We start from the raw sequence: 25,730 nt of genomic DNA, 5'->3' as shown, positions 1-25,730 counted from the left end.
TCTAGAGTATAAACTGTTGTTGTTGTTGTTATTATTATTATTATTATTATTATTATTATTATTATTATTAATCTCAGAGTATAAACAGTTGTTATTATTATTATTATTATTATGATTATTATTATTATTATTATTATTATTATTCTCAGAGTATAAACTGTTATTATTATTATTATTATTATTATTATTATTATTATTATTATTATTATTATTATTGTTATCATTATTATTATTATTATTATTATATAGATAAGCTACAACCCTAGTTGGAAAAGCAGGATGCTATGAGACCAAGGACTGCAACAGGGAAAATAGCCCAGTGAGGAAAGGAAATAAGGAAATAAATAAACTACAAGAGAAGTGATGAACAATTAACATAACAAATTAAGACCAGTAATTACATCATAATAGACATTTCATAGATAAACTATAAAAAAGAGACTTATGTCAGCCTATTCAACGTAAAAATATTCTCCACAAGGTTGAACTTTTGAATCTATCAGTTTTCTAATTTCCTTTCCTCACTGGGCTATTTATCCCTGTTGGAGCCCTTGGAATTATAGCATCCTGCTTTTCCAATTAGGGTTGTAGCTTGGCTAGTAATAATTATATTGATTAAACCAGATTGAAAAATCGTATGTAACATTTGATCTACATAATCTTTAGTTTATTTTTAAACATGTATAAATATTTTATCATGATATATGAATAGATCGCATATGTTTTAATCTTATGGTTTCTGTAATCTCCACTATATAATAAAGAACAAGTCTCTCTCTCTCTCTCTCTCTCTCTCTCTCTCTCTCTCTCTCTCTCTGTATATATATGTATATATATATATATATGTATATATATACATATATATATGTATATATATATATATATATTATCTCTCTCTCTCTCTCTCTCTCTCTCCTCTCTCTCTCTCATCTCTCTCTCTCTCTCTCTCTGTATTGTATATATATATATATATATATATATATATATATATATATATATATATATATATATATATAATGTGTGTGTGTACATATATATATATATATATATATATATATATATATATATATAGTCTCTCTCTCTCTCTCTCTCTCTCTCTCTCTCTCTCTCTCTCTCTCTCTCTCTCTGTATATATATATATATATATATATATATATATATATATATATATATAGTCCTCTCTCTCTCTCTTCTCTCTCTCTCTCTCTCTCTCTCTCTCCTCTCTCTCTCTCTCTCTGTATATATATATATATATATATATATATATATATATATATATATATATATATATACATACATATTTCCGGTCACGCTAAACTCTCCCCGTCCCTTGGGTAGGGAGAGGGAGTAGTCAAACCCTGGTGAGAGCGGGATGCTTGTGCATGCATATCTAAATATCTAACAATCATTTTAGACGGGTCGCTTAAACTACTCTAATATAATAGCCATTTCAGCCCAGTCTCCATCACCTGATAATTTCGTCCGCAGTACGGCCTAAATTCGGCCATTTTCGGCTCCTTCTTCTACGTCATTTTTGGTAAGACGACGGAACTGAATGTTGGTCCCACGGCCATCATGTCTCTGATGACGTTTAGGTATACCAGCCATGGGGGACCGGATTACGCTGTTCTTCTTGGTTTCTTTACTGGAATCATCGAAATTATTGCATCTCTGATTAATTTAGGTGAGTTACTGTTCTTAGAATATTTTAATTATTCAGTAGAACTTCAAAAGTTCAAAGTTGGAGCAAATGCTTTTTTGTTGACCAGGCGGACGTGAGTCTTTTTATAGTTTATTTATGACATATTTGTTTTTGATGTTGTTAATAGTTTATATATGACATGTCTGTTTTGACGTTGTTACTTATTTTAGAATGATTCATTGTTAATTTGTTCTCTTCATTTATTTATTTCCTTATTTCCTTTCCTCGCTGGGCTATTTTTCCCTGTTGGAGCCCCTGGGCTTATAGCATCTTGCTTTTCCAACTAGGGTTGTAGCTTGGATAGTAATAATAATAATAATAATACTAAGTTTGTAGTTTGTTTATTTTCTTGATTTCTTTCCCTCGCTTGGCTATTTTTCCTTGTTGGAGCCCCTGGGCTTATAGCATCTTGCTTTTCCAACTAGGGTTGTAGCTTGGATAGTAATAATAATAATAATAATACTAAGTTTGTAGTTTGTTTATTTCCTTGTTTCCATTTCCTCGCTTGGCTATTTTTCCTTGTTGGAGCCCCTGGGCTTATAGCATCTTGCTTTTCCAACTAGGGTTGTAGCTTGGATAGTAATAATAATAATAATAATACTAAGTTTGTAGTTTGTTTATTTCCTTGTTACCTTTTCCTCGCTTGGCTATTTTTCCTTGTTGGAGCCCTTGTGCTTATATAATCCTGGTTTTGCAACTAGGGTTGGAAAAGGATATCAACAATAAAAGATTTTTATGTTTTGATGGTGAGGAAACAGCTAATTGGAAACAAATTTTCATGAGGGTATTGAATAACCACATCACATCTGCAATCTAATATATTCTATGATTGTAACTGATAAAAATTGACCACCATTTAGCAAAAAAGGCCTTTTTTACCTTTTCGTGACCTTGACCTTTGACCCAATCACTTCCAAAATCAAATCAAATTGTCCTTAGATCAAGGCCAATCATCCCACCAAATTTCATGAGATTCGTATTTGACCTTTTTATGACCTTGACCTTTGACCCAATCCCTTCCAAAATAAAATTAAATTGTCCTTAGATCAAGGCCAATCATCCCACCAAATTTCATGAGATTCGTATTTGACCTTTTTATGACCTTGACCTTTGACCCAATCCCTTCCAAATTCTAAACGAAATGGCTTTATATCATTTCCAATCATCCCACCAAATTTCATGAGATTCGACCACGATATAACTAAAAGACTTTTTTTTTTTTACCTTTTTTATGACCCTGACCTTTGATTCAATCACTCCCGAAATCTAATAGAATTGTCCTTATATCATTGCCAATCATCCCACCAAATTTCATGAGATTCGACCACGATATAGCTAAAATGCTTTTACCTTTTTCATGACCTTGACCTTTGACCCAATCCTTCCCAAAATCTAATCAAATTGCCCCTGGAGCATGGACAATCATCCCACCAAATTTCATGAGATTCGACCTTGATATAGCTAAATGACATCTTTTACCTTTTTCATGACCTTGACCTTTGACCCAATCCTTCCCAAAATCTAATCAAATTGCCCTTGGAGCCTGGACAATCATCCCACCAAATTTCATGAGATTCGATCGAACAGTTTTTGAGTTATGCTAATCACAAACAAACAAACATACAATCATACAAACATAAATGAATAAATTAACGCCTATCAAAAAATACGAAAATTCTGTACTTTTGACCAGGGCTTAAAGAATTCTTTTAACCCTGCTTTTGACCTCCAGGATTCCTGATCAACTACATTTCCCAACCGGCGATCAGCGGCTTCACTTCAGCTGCTGCCATAACGATCGCCTCTGCCCAGCTGAAGGCTCTATTTGGCCTGAAACTGAAGACCAGAGGGATAGTCGACACCTGGATCAAGGTGATCCAAAACATATCAAGTACTCGATGGCAGGACCTCGTTCTTGGGATTATATGTATTGTTATACTATCTCTCATGAAGGTAAGATCTGTAACATTAAAGACTGTTATGAATAGGCAAGGGACAGGGTGACATTTCCCTATCGAGCAGGGCAATGCCCTAGAGACTGACCACATGATCAAAGCCCAAGCCCACTCTCCACCCAAGCTAGGACCAAGGAAGGCCAGTTAATGGCGACTGTTGACTCAGCAGATAGACCTATAGGTCCCCCCCCCCACCCTTAGCTTACAAGGATGGTGAAATTGCAGCGACCAAAGGAACTAACGAGTTTGAGTGGGACTCGAACTGACCATATGATCAAAGCCCAAGCCCCCTCTCCACCCAAGCAGGGACCAAGGAAAGCCAGTTAATGGCTACTGATGACTCAGCAGATAGACCTATAGGTTTCCTCAAACCCCCCATCATTAGCTTACAATGATAGTGAAATTGCAGCCACCAAAGGAACTAACGAGATTGAGTGGGACTCGAACCCCAGTCTGGCGTTCACCAGTCAGGGACGTTACCACATCGGCCACCACAACCATGTAGTCTTTTGGTTTTTTCTGGGTTGAACAATGGTACTGAAATGCAAGTTATCTTATCAATTACAGGACCATTTCACTTTCATCTGTTGAATGTTATTCATTACACTTGTACCAATATTTTTATTGTTAAATAACTTTTTTATTTCAGTCGGCTTGAGTACCCATTACTCATAACGTCATTTTTGTATATTTTAGTCTTAGTACCCATAACTTATAACTACTCCATATTTTGAATTGATATATAACTCTTTTACCTTTTTAGTATTCATACCTTGAAACTACTTCATAAATCCTTATTTAGAATTCTCTGATTAATTGCTTACTTAGTATCTATGAATTTCAACCGCGCTTATGTGACTGCCCTTGCCATTTTGGTTAAATGTTAATGTTTATTCTAAAATTCTACAAATTCCCATTTTCTTTCATTGCAAGCCTAGTATCCTCTGGTGTAGAAGAAGCTACCCTTTAGCTATGCGTGTTGGCAGCTCTTCTAGGAGAAGGGTACTCCAAAATCAAACCATTGTTCTCTAATCTTTGGTAGTGCCATAACCTCTGCTCCATGGTTTTCCACTGCCTTGGGGTAGAGTTTTTTTGTTTGAGGGTACACTCGGACACACTATTCTATCTTATTTTTCTTCCTCTTGTTTTTTATTTTTTTCAATTTTTTTTTATAGTTTATATATGAAATATTCTATTTTAATAATGCATTACTTTTGTAGTTTGTTTATTCCCTTTCTTCACTGGGCTATTTTCCCCCGATGGAACCCTTTGGGCTTTTATCATCTTGCTTTTCTAACTAGGGTTGTAGCTTGGAGAATAATAATAATAATAATAATAATAATAATAATAATAATAATAATAATAATAATGAGATTGTTATGCATGGAGACTACAGCACAAGAATGCCATTATACCTCAATATCCATAAAAAAAAAAACAATAAATTTATGTGTGGGCATGTCTCTGGTGTGCTCATAACACTTTAAAATAGCTAATTTGGTATAGGAATGTATCATGTAACATATCAGTACTTGGAGTATTTATTTTTCTCCACATTGGGTAGATTATTACAGCGTATAAGTGGATCTTCTTATATACTTCTGGTAAACATGTATCAAATGTAGTTGTACACAAAATATCAAAGTGATCAGCTAATTTTAATAGGTACAATCTACGTTCTTACTTTTATAAGACCAATCTTTCATGAATGCTTAGTAAACTAGTAATAAACTAATGGTACTCTCTCTCTCTCTCTCTCTCTCTCTCTCTCTCTCTCTCTCTCTCTCTCTCTCTCTCTCTCTCTCTCTCTCTCTCTCTCTCTATTGTCACTTGTAATATGAATCTTAATAATTCTTAATGTTACTCCTCTCGGTGTGTGGGAATGAATAAATGTTTATGCATTTTTGTATGCATGAATAAATGGTTATTGCCTATGAATGACTTTTCCAACGTGATAATGCGTATGTTAGCTATATATTGAGAAATTGTACATTTACCCCGTTTCACATCACACCCCTTGACAAACTCCAGTGTTTATGAACCCTCAGAAACGATAACTTTTGGATTTCCGGTACGAGTGCATTACTACGTGTGTGTATTTGTATATATTTGAATACAGTATTTGTATTCAGAATAAAGTATTTACTAGTGCTGTATTCAGAAATTTATAGAAAATTCGAAACGTTGGAGATATATTTTGGAAAAAATATATCTTCATTAAAACATAAATAAAAATTCTGTATAGAGCTGTGTTCTAAATGCTTGTCCCGAAGATTTATATTCTATTTTGTTTTAATTCCAGCTGTTTATTAAAAAAATAATCATATTTTATATTTTTTTAATTATAAATATTTACAAAGCTGTCACTGAGTACCTCCCTATTGGCGTCAGTGTTGCCAGATATGGGAATTTATCTCCAGATTTGGGAATTTTGGGTGCCTGATGGGGGTAGTCTGTATAAATTTCAATGGAGAAGAAACAAAAATGAGTAAATCTTTATATTGTGGCAATTATTTTACTTGCATTTATATGATGCGTAGTGAGTATTTTCTATATTAGCAAAGCCTACAGGATCAGAAGAAAATATATTTGTGGAAATAGGATTTTTGGATTCTTTTGGGAATTTTTTTTATCGTTTTGGGGATTTTTACACTAACCCATCTGGCAACACTGGCTGGTTCATCATTCCTTGTCTTGTAAACAAACCATTTTACCATGTGTAAATGTATTTTCCTTCATTGTCTAGTTTATTTTCAAGTCAGCATAGTGCACAAAATTGAACCCAGGACATACAGAAGATTAAGCTGATGCTAATTTAAGTGGTATTACAGCTTTGGCCATTACTTTAAGCGGAAATGGAACTAAGTAAGCTATGTCAGGTTAGTTCTGTAATGATGGCTACCAAGACTATTGTGAAATTATAGAATAGTGCAATAAGTGGTTTGTAGAAAAGAAACCCTGCTATATGGTGCCCAGGTGAGATTCATAGAATAATCAATGAATAATAGAATTCTAAAGAACGATTTTATGTAGTAGTAATAAGTTATGGATATCAAAATTGTCTAAAAAGTTGATATATCAATTAAAAATGGAGTAGTTATAAGTTATGGATAGGGCCTACTAAGACTTGTCAAAATATAAAACAGTTAAAAAATGGGTTTTATTGTAGTGTATTATGATTTATGATTGTCACAAGTTCCGCGTTTGAGTTAACGCTGGTTAACACGACAGACGTGTGTTTGAAGTGGATGTTCGAACGTTTGAACGGGTTATTTGGTTGTCGAACACTCGTGGAACAGTTTGAGGAAAGCCTGTTCTCGCCTGACACTTGTGGGCGGGGCTTCATTGTCCACAAACTACCTCATCGAACCGTTCGACAACCGGGTTCGAAGAAGTGTTCGACTGTGTAAACCCTGTATTATGGTGACTATGGGTTTACGCATGGTATCGTCATTATTAATGCTGAATGGCCTTTGATGCCCCAGTGCTTGGCTTAACGCTTAAATTTTGTATTCAATCAATATATAACGTTAGAAGCACCTTAGGATATACCATATACCTGTCTGTGAGTGTATGTATGATGACAGCCATGTCCATAACTCAATTATTTTTAACCCTATTGCTAAGAATACCATAGTCTAAGGGGGTCACAGTATGGTGTTAGGCCCCCCCCCCCCTTTAGGCTAGTAGGTTAGGTTAGGTTAGGTGGGGAAGTTTAGGTTAGGTGGTGTTCTAGGCATGTGGGAGGTCCTGTCTGTTATTATTGAAAGGCTCCCCAGTCTGATTTTACGATATTTAAATTGCCCTTTTTAATTTGCTGATTCTGTCGGTAATCATGAAAAACAAGTCATCATAATAAAAAATAACTTCCAGTAATGTTAACCCTTTTACCCCCAAAGGACGTACTGGTATGTTTCACAAAACTCATCCCTTTACCCTCATGGACGTACCGGTACGTCCTTGCAAAAAAAATGCTATAAAAATTTCTTTTTCCATATTTTTGATAATTTTTTTTGAGAAACTTCAGGCATTTTCCAAGAGAATGAGACCAACCTGACCTCTCTATGACGAAAATTAAGGCTGCTAGAGCAATTTAAAGAAAATACTGCCAAATGTGCTTGAAAAAAAATAACCTCTGGGGGTTAAGGGTTGAAACTTTCCAAATAGCCTGGGGATAAAAGGGTTAATAAAACTTTATCATATCACTGGAGCTTTAGTTTGCCAGGACTTCCAGACGCATAAAAAACATAAATTTTCAATCCATTTTTTGCATTGTCTTTTGTAACCGTGTTCGTCATACAGCAAAAACTTCCTTCCTTATTGAATATATTTGCCTGTATGTTGGTACGGTAAATTAACACTACTTTTTTATTGGTCTTTTTTATTAGTTCGCTTAACTTGTGATTTAACATTATCTCGTTATTCCTGTTTTCTGGCAAGCAGAACGTGTTTTGCTACTCGCGTAAGTCTCATGGGATAGTATTTTGGCGTTGTTTTATTCATCCAATTTATCCCCTAGTTCAATTGTTTCTTGCTCTGCTGTAGCTTGCTATTTACCCAATTTAACATAATCACATTGTTCCTATGTTCTGGCAAGCGGAACATATTTCTCTTTGAGCATTAGCCCCATGGGATAGTATTTTGTAGTTATTTTAATTATGTAATTATTTGTGTAGTTGATTTTATAAACTATTATTGTGTATTAATAGACTGAATGGTGTTTACTTAGAAATGCTGAAATTGGAAAAATTGTGGGAAATCAATGAAGATGTATGAATATTAGTTTTAACATATAACGAATTTTGAAGCAAAGCGAAAAATCTATTTTTGGGTGAGATGACCATGTCGTCCTGATGGAAGGTTCCTTTAGGCAGCTTTCTAAGGGATATTTGGCTATAGTGATACTCCCAGAGAATTGACCATAGGTCTCCAGAATTCTAACTCCTGGCGCGAGTATCCTTAAAAATTTTCTTAAGGATATCGCATAATATCAGGGGACGTATTTCTTGATACGACACATGGCAATCTTCACCCCGAGTAGAGTTTTCGCTCTGAAGGGGAAGAGTGGGGAAATTGAAGGGGAGCCTTCATCAAGGGGACCCAGTGGATCCCCTTCCCATACTACAACAAGGTCCAATATGGCTACCTATTCCTTGTTTTGTAACGAATTGCGCACAGTGTAATCCCTTTTGCTCTCAGTGTTTCTGATCGCTATTAACCCTGGATAGGTACGCTCCTCGGACACCCCTTTAAGGGTATACTCGGACGCGAGCGACCCCGACGCCAAAAAAAATTCCTGAAAAATCAGTTTTTGCAGTAACCTCCTTTTTTCTTTTGCCAAAAAAAACTTCAAAGAATGCTTAAAACAACTGTAAAGATAAATACTACTCATCTGCAGAAAAACTATTTATTATAAATATTTTAAAAAATTAAGTAGAAAAGAAAAAAGACCTTACATAAAAATTCATAAAAAAAAAGTTTATACATATATACACAAATCCTTTTAGGAATTGATTCTTGAATGTTTAGGACACATCTTGATGTATTTTGGATGAAGTCAGACCCATGGAGGTGAAGATCTGAAATGAGAAAAAAAGGGTAACTTTTTTTGGCCAAAAAAATTTGTCCAAATTTCATGAATTTTTTGGGTACCCAAATGAAATAGGAAGTGGCTAATTTTTTTAGGGAATAAACATATGTTATCCTAAAATAGAAATATGTAAAAAAATCTTCATTATTTTGTAAATTACATTTATATCAGGGGCCATATCTAAAGGTAATTTTTTGAGTACTTAGAAATTTCGTAAAAAAATACATATATTTAATATATAATATGATATTTTCAATATTAATCTTACCCGATGATCATGTAGCTGTCAACTCTGTTGCCCGACAGAAATCTACGGTCGGGATACGCCAGCGATCGCTATACAGGTGGGGGTGTACCAACAGCGCCATCTGTGAGCAGGTACTCAAGTACTTCTTGTCAACAAGAACTCAATTTTTCCTCTGTCGTGCCACCGGCTAGACCTACTTGGATACGCTGTTGATTCTGGAGTTATTGTTCACGATTTGGTGATGTATTTGCTCTAGAGTTTAGCCTTCGCTATTCAGGAAGCTTTATCATTAGCTTAGCAAGCTTTTGGAATTAATTTGATTTAATTATAATGACGAAGAGAGTATGGACTCTCTTTCACTTTTAAATGGCCGACCCTTCCCTTAGACGGAAGTGTTGGTGTCGAAGAGAGTATAAACTCTCTTTCACTTTTTTATATCTCTCCGCCATTTATAGGCCTCTTCGTTTAACTTTCCTTTTATTATAAACTTATAAAAATTAATTTTTATGTTTGTTTATATGCGACCTTTCCTAATAATAGGCGGTCCTTACTTGGAACCGAAGTTAATTAACATTGAGCTCGTCATATCGTTTTTCCTGTTAAGAATTTATGCTATTTTAATTTTAATGTTTTTGAAAGAATTTCTTTGATAGTCTCGTACTGTTTTCAAAGTTGAACTAACGTTTTTAGTCTCCGCAGTTGTTGACGTTCAGAACGTTCAACTTGCGCTCTATCGTTACGATAGAGAGAGAGAGTATTTCACGGTTCACGTTGCAGTAAGAGTAAACCGATTCTAACGTTTCGTTCATTCTTTCTTAGCTTAAATGGTTTTAATTCTAATAAAGGAACTTTTTATTTGGGAAACCTTTCAGTTTTTTTCCTTTAACAAATAATATGTTTTAACGATATATATAATTGGGCTCATCTCTCAGGTTCTAAGTCAAGAGAGAGAGAGAGATAGAGACGGAGGGAGAGAGAGGAGGATAAACGTTTCGTTCAAGCGGGTAACGTTGTTCTCGTTTTTGCTCTTCTCCCTAGTCGATTTAGGGGAAGAAGGTAAAACGTTTCTAGAGTTTTATTCTTGTTCCCAGGCTTTATGCGGTGAGAGATTTTAAACGTAGTTTATTTGATCTAGTGTTTAGTCTCTTTTCCAGCCACTGAATTCTTTATCTTTCATTATGTTTTTCTGTTACATTGTAATACTGTTTTCGCAATTACTACCTTTTAATGAAGGATAGGATTGCGTGTTTCAGGTACAAACCACTTAAAGTTTCGAGTTCAGTGAAATAAGTGCAAACAGAAAATCAAAAGTGATAAAGTGATATGTGCAAAATGTTACAGTGTTGCGTTCGAGGGTTCGTTTGTTCGTGCCAGTTGTTCACCTAGTCCGATACCTCTTACAAGCTCCCAAACCCAGGGGAGAAGTAATGTCGAAGGACTTATGGGTTCCACAGGCCTTGATCGACGAACAGACGTTTCCCTCCGTGGTTTCGGGTGTATCTACACACGTTGCCGACGTGATCACCCCACCCACACAAAGACGAGAGAGCCCATTTATTCCTCGTCTGCGGAAGAGGTTTCTAGCAGAAACCATGGACCAAATCTTGCAGCTTTTAAGTTCAAGTCGGTCCCTTCCGCTCAAGTCCAACGGCCTAGGTGTAGCCACTGGGTCAGTTCGGACTCGCTGCAGTACGACAACTGCACACCTCCCAAGAGAGGCTAGGTGGTACCGCAACAGGCAGCAACTCCGTCTGTTGCCGCACCAGCTGTTTTAGACCCTCAGTCACAACGGACAGTAGCTCCGTTTGTTGTTGTCTTTCATAGACCCTAGTGGTCCATGCTGCAGACTATAGTCTCAGCTTGCTCCTTCATGCAGGAGTATCATGCTGGAAGGTTGACAATGCAGCCTGTTAACCTACAACCCGCCGAGGTTGTGCGCTCAGCAGATACTGCGGCTGCCTGCTCCCTCCACCTGTGAGAGCTCCACCACCGATGTGCAGTCCACCCTGCCAGACGCATGTTCTTGCTGCACCATCTGCTAACATGCGTGAGCTGCCGCATCAGGAGTTGCCGGGTTCCAGCACTATGCGGCATTCTCCTCAGCCCATGCAGCATGCTCTGCAGACCTTACAGCATGCTCCGCATACCATGCAGCATGAGCCGCATACCATGCAGCATGAGCCGCATACCATGCAGCATGAGCCGCATCCCATGCGGCATGAGCCGCATACCATGCAGCATGAGCCGCATACCATGCAGCATGAGCTGCATGCCTTACAGCATGAGCCGCATCCCATGCGGCATGAGCCGCATACCATGCAGCATGAGCCGCATACCATGCAGCAGGCTCTGCATACCTTACAGCAGGCTCTGCATACCTTACAGCAGGCTCTGCATACCTTACAGCAGGCTCTGCATACCTTACAGCAGGCTCTGCATACCTTACAGCAGGCTCTGCATACCTTACAGCATGCTCTGCATACCTTACAGCAGGCTCTGCATACCTTACAGCATGCTCTGCATACCTTACAGCATGCTCTGCATACCATACCGCATGCTCCTCAACCCACCGCAGCCCCTCCCACGCACCAGCAGACTCCCACACACAGAGCACTCCGTTGCCGTGCGGGAGCTACCACAAGCTGCCGTGTTTTGACACGGTATGTCAGCCTCCGCAACACACTGTGGTTACCGCCACTCGCCAGCAGCAAACTAGTCAGGCAGGAGTTGAGGCTTCCCCACACAACTTTGGTTGTTGCCAACTCACAAACTGTCATACAGTTACATGACGTTGCCTTCTGGTCTGCTACTTATACACCAGTGCTGTATGTCCTCACGCTCCTGTTGTGGTTGACAGTTCAGTTTTTGACAGTTCACAGACTGTCAAGCAGTTTCATAACGTTGCCTTCTGGTCTGCTGCTTTTGCACCAGTGAAACCCTCTCTGAGAGAACTTAGCTTTTCTCGGATATGGTTCCTGTAGATGAGAAAGTGCTGTTCTCCCTCCTGATATTCCCTTGAGGACTCTGTCATTTGGAGAGGAGCCTTAAGCTGCTTAGCCTCCTTTGGACTTTTATTTAAGCATAACATGCTTCCAGGGAGGGTAAATGGTTCCGCTTCAGTCGCTAACCCCGTCTGTTGCCACACCTGCTCCCATAGACCTTGAGCTTTGTTGCAAGACATGCAGTCCAAGCTTAGTCCTTGATAGAGGATTTTATTTTACGGAGTCAGTGTGTCACTGGGAAGACGTTCAACAACCAGCAGAGGTGACTTGTTGTGACGCAGTGCGGCATCCTCAGCAACCCGATAAGGAGTTGTCTGTACTACCCAGACAGTCTAGTCAGTTTCGGGTTGTCGCTGTACTTCCTCGCTTCCCCATGGTTGACAGTTCACAGACTGCAGCAGTACCATGATCTTGTGTCCGGCTCCGTCAGACGACTGGCTTTTAAGAGCTCCCACAAGTCGTCGCTGTCTGGAGAATCTCAGTTGGACTATGGATCTGACCAAGGAACTGGGCCTCCTGGTCAATTTAGAGAAGTCCCAGCTCGTCCCATCCCAGACCATTGTCTACCTGGGTATGGAGATTCAGAGTCGAGCTTTTCGGGCTTTTCCATCGGCCCCAAGGATCAACCAAGCCCTAGAATGCATCCAGAGCATGCTGAGAAGGAACTGATGCTCAGTCAGGCAGTGGATGAGTCTAACAGGGACACTTTCATCTCTGGCCCTGTTCATCGAGTTAGGGAGACTCCACCTCCGCCCCCTTCAGTATCATCTAGCTGCTCACTGGATAAAGGACATGACGCTAGAGACGGTCTCAGTTCCTGTTTCCGAAGAGATGAGGTCTACTCTAACGTGGTGGAAGAACAGCTTTCTTCTCAAGGAAGGTCTACCTTTGGCTGTTCAGAACCCCGACCGCCGTCTCTTCTCGGACGCATCAGACACGGGCTGGGGTGCGACATTGGACGGACAGGAATGCTCGGGAACATGGAATCAGGAGCAAAGGACACTTCACATCAATTGCAAGGAGTTATTGGCGGTTCATCTGGCCTTGATAAACTTCAAGTCCCTCCAGCTAAACAAGGTGGTGGAGGTGGACTCCGACAACACCACAGCCTTGGCTTACATCTCCAAGCAGGGAGGGACTCATTCGAGGAAGTTGTTCTAGATCGCAAGGGACCTCCTCATCTGGTCAAAAGATCGAAAGCTCACGCTGGTAACGAGGTTCATTCAGGGCGATATGAATGTCATGGCAGATCGCCTCAGCCGGAAGGGTCAGGTCATCCCCACAGAGTGGACCCTTCACAAGAATGTTTGCAGCAGACTTTGGGTCCTGTGGGGTCAGCCAACCATAGATCTGTTCGCTACCTCGATGACCTAGAGGCTCCCGTTGTATTGTTCTCCGATTCCAGACCCAGCAGCAGTTCACGTGGATGCTTTTCTGCTGGATTGGTCCCATCTCGACCTGTATGCATTCCCGCCGTTCAAGATTGTCAACAGGGTACTTCAGAAGTTCGCCTCTCACAAAGGGACACGGCTGACGTTGGTTGCTCCCCTCTGGCCCGCGAGAGAATGGTTCACAGAGGTACTGCAATGGCTGGTCGACATTCCCAGGACTCTTCCTCTAAGAGTGGACCTTCTACGTCAACCTCACGTAAGAAGGTACACCCAAACCTCCACGCTCTTCGTCTGACTGTCTTCAGACTATCGAAAGACTCTCAAGAGCTAGAGGCTTTTCGAAGGAGGCAGCCAGAGCGATTGCCAAAGCAAGGAGGACATCCACTCTCAGAGTCTATCAGTCTAATGGGAAGTCTTCCGAAGCTGGTGCAAGGCCAATGCAGTTTCCTCAACCAGTACCACTGTAACCCAGATTGCTGACTTCCTGTTACATCTAAGGAACGTAAGATCCCTTTCAGCTCCTACGATCAAGGGTTACAGAAGTATGTTGGCAGCGGTTTTCCGCCACAGAGGCTTGGATCTTTCCACCAACAAAGATCTACAGGACCTCCTTAGGTCTTTTGAGACCTCAAAGGAACGTCGGTTGTCCACTCCAGGCTGGAATCTAGACGTGGTCCTAAGGTTCCTTATGTCATCAAGATTTGAACCTCTCCAATCAGCCTCTTTTAAGGACCTCACATTAAAAACTCTTTTCCTCGTGTGCTTGGCAACAGCTAAAAGAGTAAGTGAGATCCACGCCTTCAGCAGGAACATAGTTTTCACATCTGAAACGGCTACATGTTCCTTGCAGCTCGGTTTTTTGCTAAAAAACGAGCTTCCTTCATGTCCTTGGCCCAAGTCGTTCGAGATCCCAAGCCTGTCCAACTTGGTGGGGAACGAACTGGAGAGAGTACTTTGCCCAGTTAGAGCTCTTAGGTACTATCTAAAAAGGTCAAAACCTTTACGAGGACAATCAGAAGCCTTATGGTGTGCTATCAAGAAGCCTTCTCTTCCAATGTCTAAGAACTCAGTTTCTTACTACATCAGGCTTCTGATTAGGGAAGCTCATTCTCATCTGAAGGAAGAAGACCTTGCTTTGCTGAAGGTAAGGACACATGAAGTGAGAGCTGTGGCTACTTCAGTGGCCTTCAAACAGAACCGTTCTCTGCAGAGTGTTATGGATGCAACCTATTGGAGAAGCAAGTCAGTGTTCGCATCATTCTATCTCAAAGATGTCCAGTCTCTTTACGAGAACTGCTACACCCTGGGACCATTCGTAGCAGCGAGTGCAGTAGTAGGTGAGGGCTCAGCCACTACATTCCCATAATCCCATAACCTTTTTAACCTTTCTCTTGAATACTTTTTATGGGTTGTACGGTCGGCTAAGAAGCCTTCCGCATTCTTGTTGATTTGGCGGGTGGTCAATTCTTTCTTGAGAAGCGCCGAGGTTAGAGGTTGTGATGAGGTCCTTTAGTATGGGTTGCAGCCCTTTATACTTCAGCACCTAAGAGTCGTTCAGCATCCTAAGAGGACCGCTACGCTCAGTAAGGAAGACGTACTTAATAAAGGCAGAGTAATGGTTCAAGTCGTCTTCCTTACCAGGTACTTATTTGTTTTATGTTATTTTTGAATAACTAATAAAATGAAATACGGGATACTTAGCTTCTTTGTTAACATGTATGCTGGTCTCCACCCACCACCCTGGGTGTGAATCAGCTACATGATCATCGGGTAAGATTAATATTGAAAAATGTTATTTTCATTAGTAAAATAAATTTTTGAATATACTTACCCGATGATCATGAATTTAAGGACCCGCCCTTCCTCCCCATAGAGAACCAGTGGACCGAGGAGAAAATTGAGTTCTTGTTGACAAGAAGTACTTGAGTACCTGCTCACAGATGGCGCTGTTGGTACACCCCCACCTGTATAGCGATCGCTGGCGTATCCCGACCGTAGATTTCTGTCGGGCAACAGAGTTGACAGCTACATGATCATCGGGTAAGTATATTCAAAAATTTATTTTACTAATGAAAATAACATTTTATGCAGGTAAAAATATACCAAAATATCACAAATTATATAGGGAACAAGAATATATATAGATAGGGCAACTTACGCTTCGGATATGTCCACAAAATGGCCGCCAACCACACTGACTCAGACTCCCTAATCTGCCACTTGAAATGTAGGAAGGGTATGTCAATTTCAAGGTGTTATTTACTAATCTAATTATTCTTGGATATGCATAAAAATTGTATGGTGGGTTGCTGGATAATTGTTGATTATTTTACGACTATAAAATTAAAATTCTGACCCAAAAAAAATTTTTTGAAGGGAAATAAAATCGAAAAAAAAAAAAATGTAAAACAATATAATATTTTAGCTAAAAAAATTTGATGATATTCAATCAAAAAAGAAGTAAACAAAATTTTCCGACAAATAAACATCTAGAGGAATCATTACTCTGTGATAGTTCCTTAGTACGTTGTAATTTTGAAAGAAATGGGAAAAAACGACAAAGTGGCAATCGCAGGAAAATCGAACACATAAGTATATATACGCCATATCTGGCTAAAAATAAAGATAGGCATGGGTAGCCAGATCATCTAGAAACACTTTCCAACACTATAAAAATTCAAGTTTTGCGACACTACTTGCCAATTCCTTACGGTAACATGACTAAGCAAAAAAATGCAAAACTAATAAAAAAGGGCACTCGCGGAAAAATGGCCAACATTCTAATATACGGCATTTCAGAAAAAAAAATTTCAGCCACGTACTAGGCAAACCATCAAGGCACATTTTCCGACAAATAATCATCTAAATGAATCATTACTCTGTGATAGTTCCTTAGTACGTAGTAATTTTGTAAGAAATGGGAAAAAACAAAAAAAGGGCAATCACAGGAAAATCGAACACATACCTATATATACGCCATATCTGGCTAAAAAAAAAGATAGGCTTGGGTAGCAAGATCATCTAGAAACACTTTCCAACACTATAAAATTATAAGTTTTGCGACACTACTTGCCAATTCCTTACGGTAACATGACTAAGCAAAAAAATGCAAAACAAATAAAAAGGGGCACTCGCGGAAAAATGGCCATTCTAATATACAGCATTTCAGAAAAAAAAAAAAAATTCAGCCACGTGCTAGGCAAACCATCAAGGTACATTTTCCGACAAATAATCATATAAATGAATCATTCATTACTCTGTGATAGTTCCTTAGTACGTAGTAATTTTGAAAGAAATGGGAAAAAAACGAAAATATGGCAATCACAGGAAAATCGAACACATACCTATATATACGCTATATCTGGCTAAAAAAAAGATAGGCATGGGTAGCCAGATCATCTAGAAACACTTTCCAACACTATAAAAATATAAGTTTTGCGACACTACTTGCCAATTCCTTACGGTAACATGACTAAGCAAAAAAATGCAAAACAAATAAAAAGGGGCACTCGCGGAAAAATGCCCAACATTCTAATATACGGCATCTCAGATAAAAAAAAAGACATGCACGTGTTAGCCCAACCATCAAGGCACACTTTCTAACACATAAACATAAAAAAAAAAAAATCAATAATATACGGCAATTCCTTACTACGTAGTAAATTTTTACAAATATTGAAAAAAAACAGAAATTGGTAACCGCAGTTAAATACCCAATATACCAATAACTATGTCGTATCTGACAAAAACAAAGTCACGCATGGGTAGCCAGATCATCTAGACACACTTTCCAACACTAAAAAAGCAAAAGTTTTACGACACTATTTGGCAATATCTTACGAAAAAATGACTTGGCAAAAAAATGAAAAAGAATGAAAAAGGGGCACTCGCGGTAAAATGCCCAACATTCTAATATACGGCATCTCAGATAAAAAAAAAGACATGCACGGGTTAGCCCAACCATCAAGGCACACTTTCTAACACATAAACATGAAAAAAAAATTAATAATATACGGCAATTCCTTACTACGTAGTAAATTTTTACAAATATTGAAAAAAAAACAGAAATTGGCAACCACAGTTAAATACCCAATATACCAATAACTACGTCGTATCTGACAAAAACAAAGTCACGCATGGGTAGCCAGATCATCTAGACACACTTTCCAATACTAAAAAAGCAAAAGTTTTACGACACTATTTGGCAATATCTTACGGAAAAATGACTTGGCAAAAAAATGAAAAAGAATGAAAAAGGGGCACTCGTGGTAAAATGGTCCTCGTGGTGATGAACGACATTTTAACTAAAAAAAAAATCATGCACATGGTAGCCAAACAATCCACCAAGACTTTCCACAACTGATAACCTATACAAGTTGCACCATTCTACGACAATTTCATAATACGTAATAACTTTGATAATTATGCAAATTACCTTAGAAGGGTAAACTCGGTCGCGCTCGACCCCGACGCGTCTCAGAAATCGGGGAAGGAGTACAGCTACAGCAATGCACATCTGGACACTACTAGAGCGTGTAGGGGAGACACCTACTGCAGGTCGATCACCCACAAATTCAGTCACGGGGGTGAGTCACGTGAAAAAACCTGTATTTTTTTTACGCTCGGGGTCGCGAATGACCCACCGTACCGTTCCAGGGTTAAGAGGATTTATCATGCATTCTCCAGCATCTTCTGCCTCTGGAAAGTTGAATATTTAATCTTTTAGCTTCCTTCTCACGGTTAAATTAGCATAATTTAGACGTGTTATCGGAGCTCAGCCGGTAACCGGGGGCGCCCTTTTGGACGCTGTCGTTCGCCATATATGCCTTATTTAGTCAGTAGAACGACGTTCCCGGTATTTAGCTTTAATGAATTATAGCTATTTAGGCAAAATTATACTTGTGGAGATAAGATCATGCACGAATATTTCCTCTTCCTTAAATGTAACGATCGTATACGTTAGAGTCTCGGTGATATAGCATAGCCGAGATCTCGACCCGCGCTAGGCTACATCAATTCCATCCCCTGAATGTAGATCTGGGGTTGGTGAATCCCTTAATAGAGATCTAGCTAAAATTAGTGCATGGTGTAAATTATGGGGTATGAAGTTGAATCCTAAAAAAACTCAAAGTATGATTGTAAGTAGGTCAAGGACGGTGGCTCCTCAACATCCAGATCTCAGTACTGATAATGTTTCTTTGAATTTGTATGACTCTTAAAATTTTAGGTGTGATTCTCGACAGCAAATTTACTTTTGAGAAACACATTAGGTCTGTGTCTTCTTCAATTGCACAAAAAATTGGCTTATTGAGAAAGTCTTGCAAGATCAATCTACAGTATTCTGAAGAAGTGTTTTAATTCTTTCATTCTACCATGTTTTGAGTATTATTCTCCTGTCTGGTCCTCAGGTGCTGATTCTCATCTTAATTTGTTGGACAGAAACTTATGGTCTATTAAATTTCTTATTCCTGATCTAGATACAGTATTAATCTTTGGCACCGTTATTCAATTAGTTCATCATGCATGTTGCATAAGGTTTTTCATAACTCTGACCATCCTTTACATTCAGATCTCCCTGGACAATTCTATCCTGTTCTTAATACTAGGCCGGCAATTAATTCTAATAGCCAGGCCTTCTCCATCATGAGGCTCAATACTACACAGTATTCTAGAAGTTTTATTCCAGCTGTGACCAAGTTGTGGAATGATCTTCCTAATCGGGTACTTGAATCAGTAGAACTTCCAAAGTTCAAAGTTACAGCAAATGTTTTTATTTTGACCAGGCTGACATGACTCTTCATATAGTTTATATATGACATATCTGTTTTGACGTTGTTACTGTTTTTAGAATGATTTATTGTTAATTTGTTCTCATCATTTATTTATTACCTTCCTTCACTGGGCTATTTTTCCCTATTTTCCCTTGGGCTTATAGCATCTTGCTTTTCAAACTAGGGTTGTAGCTTGGTTAGTAATAATAATAATAATAATAATAATAATAATAATAATAATAATAATAATAATAATAATAATAATAATAATAATAATAGCAATCATTAGTTGGTGTATAGAAACAAGTGTGGCATAAATAGTAGCAGAGGGAAAACCATAACATTTAAATATGAAAACGTATATTTATTTGTGAATTTTTGATAATCTTTTAAATGAAATACTAAAAATTAGATTTAACCTGAAAATAAAAGAACCTTATCGTCTGGTATATTCTTACCTTAATTGGATTCAGTTGAATATTTTTCGGTGGCAAGAATGTCTTCGACGGAAGGGTGTTGGTGGTTGCCATAGGGGAGTAAAGTCCTGCTTGGTCTTGACTGAGACAGATTGCCACTCGACTTTAAGCCTCGCCTTCAAACCAAGTGGGAGTTGATATATCCTCTTCGACGGAATTGTATCACCTCATACGGAGTTTTAAACGGACCTGTCCTCAGCGAGAATTCGGACCACCTCTTTGGAACGTAGTCCACATACTACGATCTCTGAAAGGCGTGCCTTTTAAACCGCTGCATCAGTCATCAGACCGTGACTTGACACTTAACCCTTTTACCCCCAAAGGACGTACTGGTACGTTTCATAAAACTCATCCCTTTACCCCCATGGACGTACCGGTACGTCCTTGCAAAAATATGCTATAAAATTTTTTTTTTTCATATTTTTGATAATGTTTTGAAAAAATTCAGGCATTTTCCAAGAGAATGAGACCAACCTGACCTCTCTATGACAGAAATTAAGGCTGTTAGAGCAATTTAAAAAAAATATACTGCAAAATGTGCTGGGGAAAAAATAACCCCTTGGGGGTTAAGGGTTGGAAATTTCCAAAGAGCCTGGGGGTAAAAGGGTTAAGACAGTCTTCCTTCTCATTCTTACCACTGCAAAGAGGGTTGGCAAGTAGCATAGTCTTTCTTACAATGTACATTCTAGGGGTGGGGACAGGTAACACTCGGCTTCGTCCCTGGGTTCGTTGGCAAGACTCAAAATCTGGCTATTCCAGTTCCAAGATTTTTTGGATGGAAAATCTTCGTTACGTATCTGATTATTCAGATCAATGGTTACTATGCCTTAGAAGGGCTCTGAAGTTTTACTTAAAATGAACAACACGAGCTCGCTCATGTGTTAACAAAGTGTTTGTTAGCAAAGGCAGGATCAAAAGGAGTGTCACCAGGAATACAATCTCCTCATATATTCGACAGGTAATAGATCATACCTAGAATCCTAAAAGTCTTGTGGTTAGTTTCCAGCTTTGGCGAAAGTTTATTCCCTAATAAAGAGCTCAAGGTTTGTATCATTTGGAAAAATACAAATGACTTCCAAATTTGTCATTTTCTTAAATAAGAAAAATTGAGTTCTATGTGTTACACTTCCCACCTCTACCACCCTACTAGTCTTGAGTTTAAGGTCAAAGTGGAAGCTCAGTGGGCTGTTAGGTGGTTGGGGCCTACCTCACCACTAGCCAGGTAAATAATGGCACCTCATTGTGTTTTAATAGCCTTATCCATCATTGCTCTTAAGTATACAGCTATTGAAGGTCTTAGGTTTGTATAGTTAGGAAAAATTAAAATTGCTATTAAAAATGTGCAATGTTTTATGGTTTTAATTTGACTAGTTATTTCCTTTACTATCCTATCTTCACCAGAGAGTGGGATTCAGTCATATGAAGCTCAGGTGATAGTCATAGATATAAACATAGTTTCAATAATTGAATTTATCATTTCTGTACTCACATGATCCTATCGGGCCGCTCTTCCTTGCCTTCGTCTAGTGATATCAAGAGGAAGTGGAACTAATTTTGAATTGGAGACTGAAAGGTTGTTTATTAGGGCATTCCAAGGCACTCTTATTACATACACCACAATATAATATTGGTTTTCCACTAGGGAGGCTGGTCTTGCATAAAAATTAAATAGGAAATCTTTATATTATGATAAATGTCAACATTTAACCACCTTTGAGAAGGAAGCCATTTGAAGCTCAGATGAGTATAGAGATAGATTTTATTATTAAAATTCTGATTATTCTTCTTTCTCCTCAAGCCATTACGAACAACAAAGTTCTCATGCCTGGTTCCTGAGAGTAAGACGCTGGGACAGAGTTGCCTGCGCCAAGTACTTTTCTTTCTTTCCGTTGGGAGAAATGCTATTGTCGTTATACTTGCATCGTTCGTTGCGTACACTCTGGATGGCGGCGAACAACCATTCACTCTTACAGGTGGGAAAGTATTCTTTTTTTAATTTCCTTAGGAATATGCAATGCTTGATTATGGAATAAAGTTTATTCATTAGGTCTCATATCAGGAAAAACTTGAACGTTGTAAAAAATGTAATTCGTGCTGCTTTTGAATGTCATTTGTTGATGTGTTATAATTTATTCTTAATATTTTCTCTCTTATAATTGTATATTTTCTAGGAAATCTCATGTAATATCAGAATTGTAGCAAAATCATACAATGAAAGAGTTAATGTTGTTCATATACGATAAAGTACAGTAGTGATTTTCAGGATCATCTCGCCTTGGTTTCAGGCTTCGTCCAGCCGGGCATTCCTTCGGCGGCTCTCCCTCCATTCACTACAACAATTGATAACAAAACTTTGTCCTTCACCGACATGATGAGCGACTTGGGCATTGGCATTGCCATGTCACCCTTCACTGCTGTTTTGGGTCTAATTGCGGTTGGTGGCGCCTTTTCCAAAGGAAAGAAGACCTTTGATGCCAATCAGGAAATCCTCTCTCTGGGATTCACCACATTGGCTGGATCATTCTTTGGGTAAAGTGGGCATTATAGATTGGATACTATAAAAGGGTCTTTACCTTGAGTTATTGCTCTTTTTGAGTAAAAGTGGTTTCTTTTTAGTAAAAGGGATGTCAATATCTGGATTTAATCCTTCATTTGGTAAAAGAAACCATAACCGTTTTGATTGGATCCTTTTATAAGTAAAATCCATCCATATACCAAAGCACTTCCCCCAATTTTGGGGGGTAGCCGACATCAACAAGAAACAAAACAAAAAAGGGGACCTCTATTTTCTACGTTCCTCCAGCCTAACCAGGGACTCAGCCTAGTTCAGCTGGTACTGAATATGGATTGGGTCTTTCTTTGTATAAAAGGGGACATTAAAACACAAAGCTATTATTTTGTTGTAAGAATATAAAGATAAACAATGATTTATTATGAAGTTAAAAGATTCATGTAATTCAAACAGCTGTACAATAATGTACTTCCAATTTGTTGGCCTTTCTTGGTGTATTGAAAAGATCTAGGATTGCTACTTAATACTAGGTAGTGATGGATTTTACATTTAGAAATAGTTGTTGCCCATGTATTGCCCGAGTCATACTTTATATTACTTGGTATTTGCATTGATAATTTGTGTCCTAAATAGAAAGGCAGAACATCCAAAAATTTATATATCAATTGTTATTTTTTGTTTTAATATTTGGAAAGACCTTCTATTAAAAACCTTAGAATCCAAAATAATGAATGACCGAGAGCAACGCTTTATCACTGGCTTCATCTACACTTTAGGAAGTTAGAACAAAATGATATTGCAAGTATCTTATTTAGATTATAGGAGGTTCAAGACTTGATGTCTTTTTTTTTTTTTTTTTTTTTTTTTTTAAGTTGTCTCTCTCGCTCTTGATATTTGAGGATTTGTGAGAAAGAGAGGCATACTATAAAAGAAGAATCTTGAGCAAAATGTAATATGATTCCACCAAGAGTTTAGAGAATGTGTTGCTTACAAAATTCATCTGTGGATAATACTTATAAAAGTTTTTCAGTGCATCAGTCAGATATCTGAGCATTTTGTTTTAAAATGCACTTTTTATATTCTTAGAGTTATTTCATTCACTCCATTATTTATGACATTTTTCTCTATAAAGATTGAAACCATTTTTATCAAAAGTTCGGGACTGACATTTTTTCATGTATCAAAACTTGCAGAACACTTTTGATGTAAGATCATAAAACCCTACACAGTAAATGTAGGTTTGACTATGATTATTACACCATGAACAGTCTATTTACCTCTAGTAATTAATTAATTCTTTTTCACAGATCGATGCCAATCACAGCTTGTATGTCCCGTTCTGCAGTGAATGCTACCAGTGGAGTTCGAACCCCTGCAGCCTGTTTCATTGTTGGAGTCATCGTCCTCTTGTCTTTAGCCTTCTTGACTCCAGCCTTTTAGTAAATAAGAACAAATCTTGGGATTGCTTATAATGGGAGTAAAATAGGCAAAATTAGGTCTTGTGGTCAAAGGTTACATGAATTTAAATAAGATGAAGGTACACAAAAGTTATTAGGTAAGGTTAGGTTAGGTAAAAGTCACATTTACTATGGAAAGATCTTATATTAATTGATATAAATGAATAGTTACATTGGTCTTCTTCCGGGCATATGTTCATACATATATCTCGACCCAAAGATATTCTCACGACCCCTCTGTCGGTGATAACAAACTTTACGTACTTTTGGTTGTTTCTACCTGAATACAAACCCAATTCCTTTAATATGATTATGATAATAGCATTGTTGGAAATTGGCTGTTATGATCTAATATTAGTTGTCAGTAGTTACTAGTCAATAACAGGGAAGCTCCTCCCCCCTTGCAAGTATATTAGGTAGCCACTTTGATTTCAGCCGCCTAAGAATACGGTTATACAGTGATACCTCTGGATACGAAAGTTTCTGCTTACGAAAAATTCAGGGTACGAAAAGCGATACGAAGATTTTTATGCCCCAGTATACGAAAAAATTTTCAGGATACGAAAAGCTTAAGAGATCCCAACTCGTCGCTGAGAGTAATTTTAAAAATTTTCAACTTTTTTGTTAATTAACTGTACCTTTTTTTCAGGGTATCAACCCTTCATTTAGGTGTACAGGTAACAATACACCTTCACTGATCCAAATGCTTTACATACAGTACTGTAACTTTTATACAGTAGTAAAGAAAACGGACCGTTTTCTTAGGGCTTGGAGGGGATAACTAGGCTATAACTACATTATTGAATAATCTCATGGTGGTTTCTGGAATGGATTAGTCTGTTTTTAACGGTTGGGTTAATTATTGAATGATAGAAATGGCTGCATTGCATGTTTATTACTACAGTTTAGCATGGTTATGAAAGAAAAGGTGCCTTTTCATAAGGCTTGGAACGGATTAGGCTATTTACATGTAAAACGCGACTCAGGATACGAAAAAATCAGCATACGAAACCGTATCCTGAACGGATTACTTTCTTATGCTGAGGCATCACTGTACTTTGTGCCCTAAAAATAAACAGGCTATATATAATAATCCAATTTTTCTCTCTTCGGAGGGTTTGATTATGGAGAATCCACGTGCAGGCATGTGGACTTGCCCTGTAGTGTAGGAGAGTTATCTGGCTTGAGGGTACACTTGGGCACACTATTCGGTCTTATTTCTCTTCCTCTTGTTTTTCAAGTTTTTATAGTTTATGTGTGAACTATTTGTCTTGATATTGTTACTGTTCTTAAAATACTTTATTTTCAATATTAAACTTAGCCGGTGATTATATAAGCTGCAGCTCTGCTGCCCGACAGAAAAACTCCACGCTCAAAATCCGCCAGCGATCGCTATGCAGGTAGGGGGTGTACTTCAACAGCGCCATCTGTCGTGCAGGTACTCAGTACTCAATGTAAACACAGAACTCAATTTTCTCTCTGTCGTGCCACCGGCAAGACCTACTAAATTCGCTTTTGCTTACTGGATTGGTTTTCACATTTTTGGTGAAGTACACATTTCTAGTTTTGAGCTTTCGCTTTGCAGACGTTATCTTCATACATCCTTGCATTCTTTTGTTGATATCGG

At 38.2% G+C, this 25,730-nt stretch overlaps 1 pseudogene; it reads left to right on the top strand.

Annotated features, from left to right (window-relative positions):
- LOC137624828 (sodium-independent sulfate anion transporter-like) overlaps positions 1-25,730 on the top strand; it is a 41,278-nt pseudogene that overhangs the window by 2,646 nt on the left and 12,902 nt on the right.

The sequence above is a fragment of the Palaemon carinicauda genome, chromosome 31 (genome assembly GCF_036898095.1).
Source record: "Palaemon carinicauda isolate YSFRI2023 chromosome 31, ASM3689809v2, whole genome shotgun sequence".
Lineage (NCBI taxonomy): Eukaryota > Metazoa > Arthropoda > Malacostraca > Decapoda > Palaemonidae > Palaemon > Palaemon carinicauda.
Note: the sequence above shows the minus strand (reverse complement) of the source record. Positions and strands in the feature narration are given on the sequence as shown.